This window comes from Myodes glareolus, chromosome 21, assembly GCF_982192425.1.
Source record: "Myodes glareolus chromosome 21, mMyoGla1.1, whole genome shotgun sequence".
In the NCBI taxonomy this organism is placed as follows: Eukaryota; Metazoa; Chordata; class Mammalia; order Rodentia; family Cricetidae; genus Myodes; species Myodes glareolus.
Window position 1 is genome coordinate 49,304,710 of NC_142046.1, and position 17,528 is coordinate 49,322,237.

Here is a 17,528-nt window from a genome sequence, read left to right on the forward strand (position 1 = left end):
AAATTCTTACTTTGCCAAAAGTTCTATTAACGCAATATTTACACACATGCATGCAGGCACACACATGCACACACACAGCCCCCTTTTAAAAAGCAGGGATTTTATTTTCTTTGCCCACTCCTGCAATAGTGCCTTACTCAAACCTCTTCCCAGTACACAATGACTGGACAAGCATTAGAGGTTCAGGATGGAAGAGAGTGAGCACTTCCTTGTCCACTCCACTGAGGTCATTTCCCCTTTACTCATCCTTTCAGGTTAAAGGTACAAAGTTGTGGTGACAGGAAGTCCTAGGAGAAACTCATAGTCACTGATGCAGTTCTCAGGAAATCAGCTCTCAGCACCAATGCGTGATGCTTCCTACAGTTTGGAACCTCATCCCCATGATGAAATAGCCTATGGAGTCTTTCTTGCCATGAAAGCAAATGTTTTGGGAAAATGCCATCAAAACCTCCTTCCTTCACAATGCATTATTATCCCATTCTGTTCACAGTCTTCCCAAGTCCTCCTCCACAAGGGAGCAAAATCAAAATAAAACATAAAGAAATGGAAATATAGTCATAGCCTGAAAGGAAAATACTAATTACAAACACACACACACACACACACACACACACACACACACACACACAGAAAGAGAAATCATTTGCTGCCCTACATAACCACACCCCTTTGAAACTGTAGAATTATTTCTAGGTATTAAAAACTTCTTTAGAAAAATTGGCCATTGGGAGGAACACTGCTTAACCCCATCTTTTCATCTTCAGGAGAGGGGCTTCCATTGAGGAGCCACAGAGAGGCTTTGGGGGATTGGTAACCGTCTGGGTGAACCATGACCTTGGTGAGTCCATAGACGCCTTAAAGGGCTCAATGCTCAGCTTGTGTGTTGTGGCCTAGAGACCTAAAGAACATGAATTGTGAAAGAAAGAATCAAGAGAAAGCATCTATAGAACAGAGACACTTTCTGAACCTGTACTTGGAAACCAATGTAGAACTACAGAAAAGGAGTCCCTGGCTGGACACTCATCCTGAGAGTTATTTATGTGAGACAAATTCACGAGGAAATGGTGAGCAACCAACGACACATATAAATTGGGAGCTAACGCATTGGCTCCTCAACAAAACCTGCTTTAGACTCCATTTCCAGAGGCCTGCTGGTTAGTGAGACATGGAGATTTGACACCGCATTTCAAAGACCACATCTGAGGCTCTGAAAATACATGTGCTTCAGGACAGCGGTGAAAAACAAAGCATGTGGATTCTATGCGCCCTAAGTTAAATAATCTGTCAAATAGAAAATCCATCCCAGCATTTCTTTGTCTTGCTTAGAATGAATAAGAAGAATTACTGTAGATGCAGGAGACAGAAAAGAAAATAGGAACCTTAATTTTATTTAGTCTAATAATCGAATTTCTCCCAGACTACACATAAAAGGCCTAGAAGGTGAGAAACATGCATGTTAGATTTGTAATGGTTTTATTCACGATATCACATATGCCTTACTAAAACTTGGCTAAATTCCTTAGGGAACACCTAATAGTATGTCCACGTTCTATTGCATCTCCTCAAAGGGTATAAATGTTTTTATTTGCCATAGCGAGCAGCTGCAATGTCATGCCACAAAACAGTACAAAATCTGGGATGACTTAGCATGGGGACATTCCCGGGAAGGGGGGTGTGTGTTTTGTTTAAATTCACATAATGCATCAGCAAGGGTTGCATGTAAATTGCAAGAGCTTCTTGGGATAAAATGTACTTAAAACCACATGATTCCTGTGTATTCATCAAAAGGCACCTTTGTAGAATTATCCTGGGAAGAAGCCCCGTGATAAACCAACTATTACCTCTTGATATGAAGCAAGAGAGGGTCCCAAACCACTTCTTATCCTAGCACAAATTGAAAGAATTGTTCATTCTCTTTGTCCATAGGTAGGTGTGTCAGAGATGGCAGTAGGTTAATCCTATAGTCCTGTGGTCCTCACACACATGGGTATAGTGGTATGATAGCTTGTACTGCATACTTTCTGTGAGCCCAGACTTTACGGAAAGCGTCCAGCCTAACCAATGCTCAGAATATGGACTTAGAACCTACTAAATATGATTGCAGGCAGTTTCAGAGATTATAAGGTACAAAAGTAGCTCTCAGCTTTGGACTGTCAGCCTAGTGTAAAATAAGAGAGAGGGGGCCTGGACGTAGATCCTCGCAGATCCCAGTAGGGCAGTTGATCTCACTTTATTTGATTATTTCTTTTTTTATTAGTTTTAGCTATAAAAATAATAATTGAATGCATATTGTTATAAACAGTTCAAATAGCAGAAAGCATAATGAATTAACAAAGGGCACTTTGCTCTGGCTCACACACCATCCCTTCCCCTCCCCAGAGGTCAAGTGTATTAATTACTTCCTAAGTGTTTTAGTTTGGGATCATGCCTAAATATTTAATGTAATATAACCAAGTGTTTTAACTATTTATATAGTAGGATGCAATCATAATTGAAAATCTCAGCATATATATCATATCCACTTTCTGTTTTATATCCCTGTGACATTATAACTGCTTCATCAGGAATTCTAGAAAGGTTTGGGGAGTGCATCTAATCCAGGAAAGATGACTCCTTAATATTTAAAACGCTCTTGTCAGTCTGTTGTTGCAATATTTTCATCCCCCTAAGATTGAAAAATAATCATAACAAAACCCTCCAGTGAAGCTGACAGTACTTTAAATGAGTTTGTATTTTTTTAATCACACAGGTTATATATGCATATTTGAAAGGTTAATAGTGTCTACGCGTATGAGGTATAATTGAACTACAAATAACGATTAGTGTGAAGATGGATTGTGGGAGGACCACAAGCACCCAATCATCCACCCACCCTCGACCTCTGCCACAACCAGCACCACTCACATACACCTTGGCTGGCACCTACCAGTATCAGACTTTAGAAATTTCCCACCGAGCCCAGAAATTCACCTTAAAGTAACTCTCTTTAAAACCACCAGCAATGCAATTCTAAATAGGCCATTGTTTGATTTTCAGATATTTATGTGTTTCAAAGAGCAGATAGAGTTTTCTCTTCCAAAATAGCTCGATTATATTTTGATTGCCGCATCAGATTGTCCAAGGATCTCGCGTCTCAAATGGTGTAATCACTTGTACATAAGTTGATAATTGCTTTACAAAAATAAAAACTGTTGCTGCGGTAGTGGCATAATGTGGGCCTAGGTGGTGTTTTCTCTCATCCTTCAGGCGTCACAAGATGCTTAGCTCTATTGTTTTGGAAAATACGTCGCTGGATTCTGGGTGTTAAGGAACCTGCAGTCTTCCCCTATGAAAGGAAGGGAAGGACACTGGTGCCCATGTTTGTTGGTGGAGTCTGGTCCGAGCCAGGGCTATTTAACCCGCTTACACAGCTCTCTGACCTTCAGCATTTGGTCTTGCTCTGCGTGTTTGGTTTCAGTAACCTCTCCCAGGGAACCATTTCTGTTTATAGGGAACGCTTTCCTGACTATCCATGCTCTTGTCCCACTACATTTTTCAGAGTTCAGCTGAAAAGTGAGCATGGCCTCGATTTGGCCCCACGGAAGGGTTGTTTCTCATGTGGAGGTAGAATTCACAGGTCTCTTGTGTCCGCTGCTATTTTTCTCCATGAAGTAGTGCATGAACTATATACGCATATGTTCTACACATATTCACATATAGAACTCCGCAAATTTTTTTCATTTATCCCCCAAGGAAAGAGAAGAGTCAGCTTTCTGGTATTTGGAAGTGAGACCAAGAAAGTTTTAATCACTTCCTCGGGTTACTATTGTGCTCAGTGTAATGTATACAGGTAGATGTGAGTAATTTGGCGTAAATCTAATGCTGATCACTCCAGTCATCTCTGTACCACAAAGCGCACTGTTGTTTATTGCCTAGCGTTTAAGATCTAACTGCATCTACAAAGCCTCCTAGCTCCCACTTAATGCCCCCACACAACACAACACACGGACCCAAAGACAGCTTATCAGATAATTTTTAATAGAGTCCCAGAAAACTCTGTACATATTCCCCGAGGTTCTTGATAGTTATCTTGGCAGAAAAATAGTTTACTTAGTCATATCTGTTCAGCTAAAATGTATGGCTTCCTCATGGTAAGAAATCAGGCAAAAACAATAACACAAGAACAAAACGTGTGGAGTTAGCTTACATGCCCTGATCCAAGCCAGAATCAGCTGCCCAGATATCAGACCCATTCAAGGCAAAATAAATAAATGAATAAATAAATAAATAAACAAACATAGCAAAGTGATATATTCCCGCTGATAGAGAAAGGCATGAGTGGCTGCTAAGACCCTTAGCAAAGAGAATTCCATAGGCACAACTTGGAAAATAAAAATAAAAACCATGTATGTGTGAAACATGCGGTAGATATGAAACCGTATTCATGTAGCATGATTGCAGGGGATGTGATAAGAGTGTAAATCTCCTGTCATGAATTGCTTCTTTTCTAATGTGTATTGCATTTATTTGTTTGTATATGTGCAATAAGAAAACCTTGCAAAACCCCTAGAATGCTCATAATTTTAATAACTACCTTCTGCCATCAATATAGGAAGGTCCCATAGTTTCAAAGTCTGACAACTAAGCATAGATAAGGATTTATCCCGTTCTTCGGTGTTAGCCTGGGACAAGGATAAACTCAAGTTTACAAATTTATTAAATTCATTTATCTAGGCTTATGTGTTTAAGACATTAAAACTCCTGTATTCCCTAAAGTATCACGAATTTTTATCAAAAATTAAAGACTCATAACGTAATATATACTTCAATATTAGACCTTAAAATCAGGTTGAATCTTTTTCTTCCTTTTAAATCACCAGGAAATAGCATGTAAATTACACAGAAGATGAAATGAGAAAACAGCTGTTCAATTACTGAAAGAATGGCTCCATTTAAAAATCTAAAGAAAAGACCAGATCATTCCTAGAAGTCCGTGCTACATTACTCAAGAGCCCCCCCCCTTAGATAAACAGAAGTTTCAACTGTATGCATAGTTTACAGTCAGTGAAGTTCTATCCTTTATCGTCAATATCCTCACTGTATCACTCAACTTGCAAGGTGTTAAATTACACACTAAAATACACTCACACATACACACACAATTAGGGGTTATATGCATGCTTTGAGGTCTCCATCACAGTCCCCTGTCACCTGAACTACCCCTGTCTTAAAGAGATACAAGAGCTGTGTAGATGGCTTCACAGGTCAAATGCTTTCTGTGTAAGCATGCAGACCAGAGTTGAGAACACGCGTAAAATCTATGTGGGCGTGGTGACCTGCTTTTAATCTCCATCCACAGAACACAGAAATGGGAGTCCCCAGAGTGATCTGGCTATCGAGACTAGTCAGAATGGCAAGCTCTGGAACTGGTGAGCGATTCTGCCTTGATGTGTAAGGCAGAGAGTGATCTGTGACGATGCTCAACATCAACCTTGTGCCGCCGCATGAATGCACACCCCAGAACTTACGTAGCAATACACACATGTGCTCCTACAAAAAGACAAACATGCATGCATTCCACAGACACAAAAAAGGTACAAGTTCTTCTATATCCCCGACTTTGAGAACAATACAGCAATATATAAAACACAGCCCAATATTGTCCTATGAAATAATGGATAAGACAGGAAGCAATTATGATGGTTAATATTGATTGTCAAGTAATGGGTCCTGAGAGAGACCAACTTCTGGGCATGTCTGTCAGGGGTTATCTAGGTTAGGTTGCTTGAGGCACGGAAGCTCACTATCAGTGTTGGCAGAACCATTCCCTGCTCGAGGGTCCCCGACTGAATGAAAAGGAGAAAGCTAGCTGAATCCCTCCGAGGTTCATCATCTCTGCGTCCTGACTGGGATTCAGTGTGACCAGCCATCCCCTAGCCCTGCCATGACAGACTGTATTCTCAGAAACTGAAGCCAAAATAAACCTAAGTTCCTGTAAGCTGTTTCTGTCAGGTATTTGCTGTGGTAACAAAATCCACAACTAAGACAGGAACTGGGCTGATCTGAGAGTCCAGATGCGGCCCATATTGTATGTCATCAGTTCAAGGGAGACGAAGACATTGGTATAGACTGAGCCTGGACCCTAGGCCGGAGACCTGTGCTGTGATTTGTAAGATGAAATAATATTGTGCAGTCAAGGAACATTTGTTGGGAGTACGTGTTCCTGTCCTCATTGACGCTTGCTACAGGAATGTGAATGGAGCCGAGGGTAGAATAGACATACTGATTCCGAGTGGGTTCTGTCTAGTTCTAGTCCCATGTGCTAAAATCGCAACTGCTTGAGCTGGGGAGATGGTCAGTTAGTGAAGTGCTTGCTATGTAAGCACAAGGACCCTATTTGGATCTCTAGATCCTACATGAGAAGCCAGGTGGGGCAGCATGTGCTTGTATTCCTCACGCTGGGGTGGACAGAGGCAGGAAGATCCATACGACTTGCTAGTGAGCCAGTCCGGGCAAATCAATGAACCCCAGGCTCAGTAAGACACCCCCATCTCAAATAATAAGAAGTAGAAACAGCTAAGGAGGAGAACGCAAAATCAACTTCTGACCTCTGCATGAATATGCACAAAACTACATTAATACTTGAACAGACATGAGGAGCAGAGCTGAGAGGAATTTCTGTATGGTCTGTTTGTCTGTTAAATCTTGTGAACTCCTTTTGTTCTGCACATGCGCTCTCCTGTGAGATAGGAAGGGTACACACAATTCAAACATAGTTTTTAGAACATTGCAGATATGCAGAGTTATTTAAAATTGTGCCTTAGAAAGTTTCTGCTGCCTCTATTGCTGGTGAATTCTCTCACACCAGTTCTCTGAACTGCCTCCATGTATTGGCACCTGTGAGGAGCAATTGGTTCAGTTTGCCTTCTTAGAAATTAACTTCGAAAGTACCTGAAATCATTTAACCCAAAATATTGTGTGGCGTGGGCAGTAACACTAACATTTTGTCCTGCCTTATGATATATGGTCTAACCTGGCTCCAAAACTATCCATGTTATTAAACAAAGAATGCTATAATTAGTGTCCTTCTACTTCTTTGGGATAAGTAAACAGATTTATTAGCAGAGAATAGTAATATTACCTAACTAAATCCTCTCAGGTTTTTTTATAATTATATTTTTTCAGACATGACTTAATCATCACTAGTACTTAAACTTTGACAACATCACAGAGACTTTAGAGATCATTCCAACAGGTCGTGCCCATATAGGTGGTTTAGCTTCCATGGGAGCTTGCCTCTTCCAGAAAGCCAGACATACATATCTCTTGTAGCACAGTAGGGCTAAAATACTAATATTAGACTAGTAACTTGGACATAACTGAAGCGACACAAGACCTCTTACTAGAATATACAGTTTCCTCTCTGTAACCCATACAAAATTAAGAACCAATCGTAGGGATCTGGGCAGGAAGAGCCAAATTTACTGGTCAACCAGCTTTCCAGGGAATGAGGGGTAGAGCCTGAATTTTAGTATTTATCTATGACTGTGTTGCAAATGCCCCATCCCCACCAGCACCCAAGTTACTACACCTGATGCTGAAGAAATAGGCATCACGCTGCCCTGTGGAGCCCATGCAAGCGGGCTGTAGCACACACTAGTCTCTGCAGACCCAGCCCAGATCTGCTATGGTGGCGACTCCAGCCTCACCTCCGCAACAGGAGCTGTTGCTGAGAACAGGCCCTAATGGATTTCCTGAATGGAAGTTTTGGAGTCTCGGAGTCTATTTCTCAGGTACCCACTCCGACGAAGAGAAAGTGAAGTTCATTATTGATGAAATGTGAACCTGGGAAGTCCTCTGTTGCCTCACCTAAATCTACTAATGAATGAGATCGGCTGTTTTCTCCACCGCCTTTCCCACTGAGTCACAGAAATAACCTTGATAAACTAGTAAATAAGCAACTGAGCAATGCGTTCTGTTTTAGTCTTTCGGTCTCCATGTCCTTCATCCTTGATCCAATGTAGCCAGAAGCTGAGATCAGAGATCCGCATGCAAAGTCCCTTGTTATCACAGAGGGAGGAGGAAGACTGGGAAGGCTAACCCTGATGCCCAAGTTACTGCTATCTTATTTGCCCTGATATGTCACTAGAATTCTCACTTAGCTCACACTTGTAAGTATTCTCGTGAAATAACTAAATTTCTCAACTGTAATTGGCATCGGCAAAATATCTTCTTGCCAGAGGGAGCTGAAAAGAAGGGACAGTGCTGACGAATATAATAGAATCCTGCACTAGAAGAGCCAGCACTCTTGAGTCCTGTGGAAGTGCAAATTAAATTAAAATCTGGGTGACAAATGTTGAGTCTAAGTCATTTCCCTATAAAAACACAACAATTTACGTAGTCAATTTTCAGTGGTTCGCCCCAAGAGAAATAGCAATCATGGCAATTACCCCAAAGAATAGACAACGGACAAATTAATTTCTACTTGACTTTGAAATACTGTTTTGTATTCTAGAACTAACATCTGAATGGAGTTGCATTTTACATTCTAGAAAGTTACAGTGCCTCTAGCTTAATTACTAACATTGCATGGGAGAGGCCAAACTAAAAAATGGTTTGTGCTTTTTCATCTTGTCCTATAAAGCTTGTCCCTGTGTTCTAAATTAGTTCTATGAATTAGATGCCATTACCTTTTAGGGTAATATTAAGTTTAAGTTAAAGCCAAAAAAATGGACCTATGTGTTTTCTGGTTTCTAGTTTACTGATATTGGTGGAAATTAATTATTCCACCACACAAACCATACACACACACACACACACACACACACACACACACACACTTCCTTTGCCTTGTTTAGTGAACTTTAATTCTTTTAATACATTTAAAAAAATCCCATGTGACTACTTTAGAATATATCCAAAACGCAATTATGTGTTGAAAAGTTAAACTATAATATCTGCCCTTGGGAAAGTCAGATTAAAAGCTTGCAATTTTTCCACATTCTTTTTGTGGTTGTGGTGGTGATTTTTCCTTAGTAAACACTGTGTTAGAAACCACTGTTAGAAAAGCTGGTACAGAGAGTCATATATAATTTCTCTCCGTTAACACCATTTCCTTCAACCTTCGGTACCTTCCTTTTCAGCAGTCAATGTTTTTTATATAAAATGTTCAGTGTTGGCATTCAATTAATGTTATATTTAGCTCTTCCTCTTGCATGGATTTTTTTATAAAAGGGAAAACATTCAATATTCTAGAGAAAAATCTTCTAGATGTTAATTGTCCTGAACTCAACATTCAGTACTCATTTTAGTTATTAAAAGACACGTCTCCAAAAGTTATTTTACCAACTTCGTGCAAATAGTCTACTAAAGACTATGAAGTTTTCCATTTAAATTTAAAGCTTATATAAATTAAAAATCAGCTAGATGCTCTCATTTGTTCTGAGTTACATGGTACAATCACATTACAGACTAATACAATTTTTTATAAGACATCACTAAGTATTGTAGTGACTTGAAATGCTTCCTGTGAGACGTCTTTGCCCGACCACTTAACCTATTGTTTGATGTTTGACCAAATTCAATTTTCTACTTTTGACCACATGAGTTCTGGAGAGGTGGGTTAAGCATCGACAGGTTGAATAGACCCCTGTACAAATACTGTCTCCTCTAAATACCATGCACTTAGTTCTTAAAGGATAAATAGTATTAAAACCTAAGAGGACTTTTGGTGATAATGATAAATAACAATTGTGACAATAATGACATTCAAATATAATCCATATTCAATAAATGTTAGCAATTGCTCCAAATACTACTTAGCATTTGTTACTAGTGAGCATGTATGCCTGCCTTGTGCAAACAATGTTCTATCCTCAGTTCAGCTTGCTGAAACAGACTCTGTTATTTCTCTTGTTTTGCTTGTAGGACCTAGAGAGGTTAAGTTAAATTTAAACCCAACCAACAAAAAAGACAATCATGTAAAGAAAATCAGCTAGTGTTTGGCCAACTTGAACCAGCGTGTGACTTCAGGAGACCCACTAGACAATGCTTTTGTTCATACACCACCATCTCCTCCCCACAACTGGCTTCTCTGGCTCAAATCCATCCAGATATATGCCCGCGATGGGAGTCATGCTGCAGATGTGGGACAGTATGCGCTGTAGACGCTAACTTTCTCAACACCCTTCCGACTGTGAATGGTGAGACTGGAATACCACCAGTCCTCAGTCAGGACGCTTTGTACACGGGTAGTTTCGAAACCCAGAATCAGATCAATGAAAGGCAGCATTGTGTTTTCCCTCAAATAATTATCTAAGCAGGTCTGATTAGTTTCAGCCGGCCCTAGAGCGGAAACCGAAGACCCTGCCTGAGAACGGTGACCCTCTACCTGACACCTTAGCTCTGCCTTGCTCAAGCAGCTTCCCCTCTCTGGAGATGTTTGGTCATCACTAGAGCATAGGTAACTCTGATCCTCATTTAGACTTTGGCTTCAAGATTACCTGAATCAAGTTTTATTTAATTAATTAAATCCTAGCTTTTACAACTCAAGGATTGCCACATAAAACACATACTTTCAGTTTCCTTGAAAATCTGAAGTTGTGACATCATCGGGCCTTTTTTTTTTTCTTATATCATCCATGACAACCATCAGTTCGGCCTGAGTCACAGCTAGCTCTCCAGCAGGTCACATGATCACTAGCTAGCCACTGTCCTACCATTCCTTGTCACCTCACACGCAGACTGTGTCTCCTCTGTCCTGCTCACCTGACCTTACGTCCTACCCTAGAACTGTCTCAAACTCTCTTATGCTTTTAAAACTTTTTAGACTTTTATTCACAATGGGCCCATATCCCATTCTGCTAAGTAGAAATCTTTTTTAAATTAGGGAATTCTATCTTCGTTCTCTCGCATCCAATTAACTTCTGTTATATATAACGTTGTCCCTCTTTCTGGTGTCTCCTTAGGAGTCTGCAAGTTGGTGATGAGCAGCTTCTGGTGTAGGCCTCTCCAATCTCCGCAGACCCATGGAGACCACGGTAGATACTCTCTGCAGCTGGGCTGAGAAGAGAGACGAGGCAGCCGATTTGGTCCAGCAGGTAGGAGAAGAGCTTGCTGCTCGGCAGTGGGGCTGGTCCCAGAGGAGAGTCAGCACAATGCTATAAGATCAGAAGTCGTTCTCTAATAACTAGTGGGTGATAAGATGCGTTGATCTTTCTTTTATTTCCGGTTCCGAATGCACTTGCTCATCCCTTAGAACATGAGGCTATTGCACTTGAGCGTTGCTGGCGTGGGTAGCTCTTACCCTCACTCAGCCTCTGGCTTTACTGTTGGCTATATGAAGTTTTATTTATTCAATGAAATCCTAACACGTATGTAAAATAACCTTGCCGTGAAAAAGACAAGAGAAAAATCATAGTCTAATAAATGTAGACGTAAAAGCCATATTCGCAGATGTCTTTGACACTTTGGAACGGTTTTAGCAAATAGGCTCCTTGAAAATGAACTTCTGGTGACCACTGATTTCCTTCAGGTGACCTGAGACAATTCCTATTGAAAGTCCATTCCTCCCAGCCCTAGCTAATTGGTTCTTGAATCTTCGTTGATATAACCTTGCCTCCCAAGGCAATTGTGCTCCGCTCACTTCTTATTTCAGTTAAACATAAGAGACTTATATATTAAAATGACAGCAGGATTATTAAAAATATTTAAAATACAAATGATTCTTAAAATAACTTTACTGAAATGAATATGAAGGAAAACACCCTTGTATGTGATTTACTCCAAGTGGCATAAGATAATAAAATAGTTTACAAACTTTGTGCAGTGTGGCTTGGGAAAAGAGCACAATTCCCACAAGAAGACATCTGGAGTCTGCTTCCCTCTTACCCACCATCTTCCTATGACCTGTGACCGATTATTTGTCATGTCTAAACTACAATTTTTCTATCCCTGAAATGACCAGCTCTCTCCAAGTGCCTTCTAAGTAGAAGCTGGACTCTGAGCACAGTGGCCAGTGCAAGGTGGGAGACAGCTCCGAGCTACTTTCCCAGCAAGCTGATTTCCCCAAATCAAACTCACCGACATGCCGGTGCACCTCTTTGTCTTTGTGTCCAGCAATTGGCACCAGGTCTATTGGTTTTCAGTACCCTTTCTGCCTTCCATGATGCTTTAGGGGGCAGGTTTTAACCTTTTTCTCATTGACAGCATTCCTAGTCTCTGTCTGTCTCTGCCCTGTCAATCTCAAGGCCAGAGGTAAGATGAGAATTGAGTCAGTACGCGCCCCAAAGGGCAGATGTCAACTGACGTTCCCCAGAAAGAAACACAAGTGTTCAGGCTGTTAATGACTGCCTTCTGCTGTAGAGAGGAAGTCAGCCAAGGTATGAGAACTCAAAGGACGGTTCCCATACACCTACCTAGCTTTCCACAGGCATCATGGATCCCTTTCTCTGTGGCAGTCTGTCTGGTGACCTGACTCAAGATGGGGTTACTCCATCAATTGCAGCCTCTATGTCTCAAAGGGCCCCAGCAACTCCCGGTAAACAGCATGATCTACTGTATCAAACCAGCAAGGTGAGGGAGCTTTGTTAATGCTGTATAGAACTTAGCCCGCCCCACGCATTGCAGAGGTATCTGCAAAGAAGCCTTAGTCCTGGCTGTCTCCCAGCACTGAAAGGAGGCCAATACTGCCAGATTACAGTAACTTAGGAAAAGGAGTAATCTTCAGACATTTTCCTACCCCAAGTTCCCCCAATGCTTGACTTCTCTGTTTATATTCCTGGCAGTGCCTTAGACAGATTAAATAGCTCGAATGAAAATGCCTTTGATTTGTTTACCCAAATCAAACTCTCATATTTTATCTCATGCCTCTAGATTGTGAGAGTTTTATCAAGAACTTTGCATGTGGGCTATTGATATGATAATGCAGTCCTAATGCCTGTTTGGGAACCAAGGGCCTTCTTCTTCTCAACCCACACTGAGACTCGGAAGGGCAACCCACAATGTTTTCCGATGAATAATGTGTGTTATTTGGCAACTTTTGAACTCTTAACTTTTCACATCGATTGCTAATTTTCTGTCAACAAAACCCAGGAAAGGGACTCTCCCCCAGAATCTTTAGTGTTTACATAGACGGGAATTGTCTTTTGCATTTAAGATCTTGTTTGCAGACAGAATACTGCCTCCTCCACAGAGAGAGAGAGAGAGAGAGAGAGAGAGAGAGAGAGAGAGAGAGAGAGAGAAGCACATTGCATCATGACATGCAGTTCATTCTCTTTGGAAGGAAAGAATTGAGTCAACCCTCCTGGGATGCTCCCCTGGGATTTGACAGACCAGGTACTGCCTTATCCCTGACATTGCTCAGCTGGAGTCACTGATGTGGCGATGCCCTTTATTAGGCTTCTGAGGGTTTATTAGGCATCTGGTATCTCCACCTTTCTTGTAGCATTCTGAACGTCTTAAAGGTTTTTATTTGAAATCTTATTAAAGGAAAGGGAAGGATGAAATCTTGATAAAGGAAAGGGAAGGAAGAGAAGGAAATCGATCTAAGATTAAAACCAGATTTGGATACAGCCTCCCTCCCCAGCCCCCATCCCAAGCTCAGTGCTGGGGGCTTTCATATGCACCTCTAGAGAAAGAGAGAAAGAGCTCTCTGAACACACCAACAAGCCACAGAGTGGGAGAGCACCGGAACACCAGGCTTCTCCATACGGGTCCACTATCCGCCCTCTACCATTAGACTAGATTTTAAAGTCCTATATTCCATCAGCGCAGTCGAGTATAAGACGGACAAATCTGGAGTTTCTAAAGTCTTCAAAGGATTCTTCTAGAAGGTGAATCCCAGATGACTGTTAGTCTCACACAGGCACAGCCCAGCAAAGCTCCTGGACCAGGCTGCCTTGCAGGAAGCGCTCCTCTGCTATTGCATGCCTTCCCTTTGTTCAGCCTCATCCTCTATAATTAGCTCAGTCGTGAAAACAGAAGTTGTCTCAGCCATTAAACGCCTTACACAGCAAATCCTCTAATTATTTCATATCTTCACATTAGGGGCTAAGATACTTGTGGTGAAGGGTTGGATCTGTTTGTTATTTAATTACTTACCGAAGGAAGACAGGAAAAGCAAGACAAAAATATTATTAAAATAATTTCTGTTTAACTCTTGACTCATACAAAGGCTGACTTCCACTTTCCCTCCTTTTGGCCGCCCTGCTTTCATCCCTCCCCATTCTCACCCCCTTCCATCCGAACTCCTTCCCGCCCTCACCCCATTCAGTCCCCACTCCTTCTTGCCCTCACTCTTTCCTGCCCTCACTCCTTCCTGCCCGGACTCTTTCCTACCCTCACTCCTTCCAGCCCTTACCCTCTCTGTCCTCATCTCTTGGCATCAGCCTCAGTTCGTTTTGGCTGTGACTGTTGCATGTTACCTTTTCCTAGCAGGAACGCCCCCGTTTTCCCTTAATCTTTTAGATGTTTCAGTTGCCGTAAGCCTCCCAGTCCACTTTCCAATGCTCTGTGCACTGATATCAGGCATTCTTTCCCCTTGCTTTATTGGGTAAAGTGGAGCAAAGACAACCAGAAATTTTCTCAACTATTCTCTCTCTCTCTCTCTCTCTCTCTCTCTCTCTCTCTCTCTCTCTTTCTCTCTCTCTCTCTCTCTATGGGCTGACAAATAGCACTTTCTAACCCTCTCTAGAAGTCTTTAGAGCTGGATTTTCTAGCAGAGAGAAGCAAGTGAAAATCGTTTGCGGGCAGAGTTTTGAGGCAACGTACATACTTTCGCAGGACCTTTCATTGCACACTGCAGGAGAATTGGAACATTAGTACTGGGGAGCTCCAACAAGAGGAAGGTGGACTTCTGAATCACCAGGAAAAAGGCTACCTGGGCAAACATTCAAACTGCAGTAGGCTGTTACACAAGTAAGAAGCAGTCCTCTCGTGTTTAGACTCAAAAAGTTGAGACTTCTTGGACAACTGCAGGTTTAGACTTACCTAGTGCAAGATGCACACACCTGTATGTCACTGTGAGTTCCTCTAGTCTTTCCTTCTGAAAGCCCCGAGAGACTAGAAGGGGGTGAGAGCGCTCTCATCTTTAACTGTGAGTTAAACTGAATTGGCGCCTCCTTTGAAAGTGGAACAGATGGTCGTCACAATGAAGAGTGGAGGATGCTCCACACCATCATCTCCAGGACCGCGAAGGCCGTTTCTCTCATTTGCAGGCGTCTGTCTAGAATTTTATAAACAATCTCGTAGGTGACAGATTTGGATTGCAGAACAAAAGGAAGACCCGGTTAGTTTCCCTATGGAAATGTGTCCTGCTTCGTTACTCATTCAAACACTCATTATCCCAATCAGCAAATACATAGTGGGCACATTTTACATGCCAGCTGGCTTCTAACAGGACTGATCAGTACCAGATCTGGCTTCAGCTCACTCCAAATCCTAAGTCCTGTGGGAGATCCAAGTTTTCAGAATTAAATGCTCACACAATTGAAAATCCACTCAGTTTGGGATATTGCGTTCCTCCTACAGAAAAGCAAGCATGGTAGCACCTGTAGCTAAAATTTAACATAAATTTAGTTAGATAAGATTTAAATAACATGTTTGTGAAATCATTAGCTCTGTGGTTGATGCTCGAACTTTAACTAATACTCAGTACACTGTATTGGTTAGTGTTCATATTACTTTAGATAAATATTATGATCTTGAAAGATAACGGAACCTGATTGGCCTGTTAGAAGGACACCTAAAATCTCCCTTCAAAGTGTCCCTTGGTGTGGTAACTGAGACTTTAGAAGAATGTCAAATGTTCTGGATTTTAAAAACTAAAATAAAATTTTAAATAGTAGTTGGGAAGAAGCTATACGTTAGGAAGTACACGGAGAATCTGAAGATGCCAGGGTAGCTGTGGTGTAGACGGCAAGGGCACTGATGCAGCAGGAGGCCACGTGGAGCCCTGGGAGCCTCCCTGTGGTCTCACTGAGAACGGAATGTTTCCAGCAGGTGGTGGCACTGAGTGATCTGATGGGCTTGGCAGGTTAGGAAGATCATTGTGACTGCAGGGCAAACAAGGAGTCAGGAAGGAGCTTCTCACAGCGGAGTACGGGAGGGTGTGAGTCCGGAGAGACGTGAACACATGAGAATTCGCTGCAGGACGCTGGCAGGTCATACTAGGGGATTAGGAACGGAGAGATGGGCAGAGTTAAGAGTGTTTCCGGTCTTGCAGACACACGGGGATATTTCATAGACACACCCTGAGGAGAACCAGGGCCACCAATCTGCTTTTGTGCATGCTCCACCCAGGGATCCCTGAGATATGCAAGTGTACACTCAAGCATTCGACTAGCTATAGAGCCCAGGGCACCATAGATACTTTTGAGCTAGACTGCGAGTCCAAGAGCTGTTATCAGCATGCAGATGGTTATTAGGAAAATTTCCTTAGGAAACAAAATTCAGACTGGGAAAGAAGAGGCCCCAAGACTTAGCCTTTAGAAACTTGTCAACCAAGGAGGCTTTCTGGGTCAGTTTCCGAGAGAAACAGAACAATTGGCAGGAGCATCATGAGCGCAGAATCTGATGGGGAGGCCCATGGAAGCTGGAAGCTGGAGGCATGGGAGAGAAATGGCATCCATGGGAGAGAACAGCAGGGAGAGCTGCTGTTGCCCCTGAAGCGAGGAGACGGTGACGGGAAACTTCGTGCTTTCGTCTTACGTGGTCCTACTCATAAATGGTGGGCTGAGCCTGTGGAAATTTCACCCAAAAGCTCCCTTCGAGACAAGTTTCAGAATAATGTTTGAGCAAATAGCTGAGGACCATGACCCAGCTGAGTGGACTCAGGAAATTCCCACCAAAGACAAGAAAGGAAAACCAGAAGTAGTGACCGCCTCCCAGGTAGGTCAGTGAGTAGGTACCAGTGATGTAACCTGTGGCGTGGTACAATGCAGTGCCTGCAGTTAGACAGCCTGGGCTTCTATTCTAACTTGGCTGTTCATTTGCCTGTGACCTTGACATAGTTTTACAACTCAGTACCTTGTCTTTAAAGTGGATACAGAATTTCCTACTTCTGAGAGTTATGGAAACTAAATTAGTTCAAATCCCAAAAGCTCTCAGAAAAAAAAAAAATGCCTGAATATAGTCAATGCTCAATGACTCTTAAAAATACATTTAAAAGTTATATATGTATTTGAAAGACAGATGTAGACATGACAAGATCTATCTAGAGTGGGGAGGAGGACTAGCGAGTACACAGCAGCAGCCAAGAAAAAAAATGTAGTAGAAACATTGGGCTTCACTCCAGGTGAAGAATCAGTCAATAAAAGGAAGAGGTGGCTACCTCAGTGCTTTAGAGAACTCTAAAGTTTTTCACCTTCTTCCTCCATTCAAGACAACTGTACCATGAATGAGTTATGACATTTGTAAGATGAATCCATTCTCATGTTTTCCAAGTAAACTTCTAAAGAACGCATGTTGAGATACAAGCTTTGCCAAGCCTGCTAAAGTAGGTCTGCAATCCCAGCTACTCAGGAGGTGGCAGCAGGAGAATCATAAGTTCA

At 42.0% G+C, this 17,528-nt stretch overlaps 1 protein-coding gene across 5 annotated transcripts in view; it reads left to right on the forward strand.

Annotated features, from left to right (window-relative positions):
• The window catches only part of B3galt1 (beta-1,3-galactosyltransferase 1), a 517,332-nt gene that overhangs the window by 459,954 nt on the left and 39,850 nt on the right, over positions 1 to 17,528 (forward strand). For all 5 annotated transcript variants that reach the window (XM_085681008.2, XM_048425922.3, XM_048425921.3 and 2 more), the window contains one exon: positions 10,947 to 11,078. The gene's annotated coding sequence lies outside the window, so the exon portion shown is untranslated. The remainder of the gene's footprint in view (positions 1 to 10,946; positions 11,079 to 17,528) is intronic.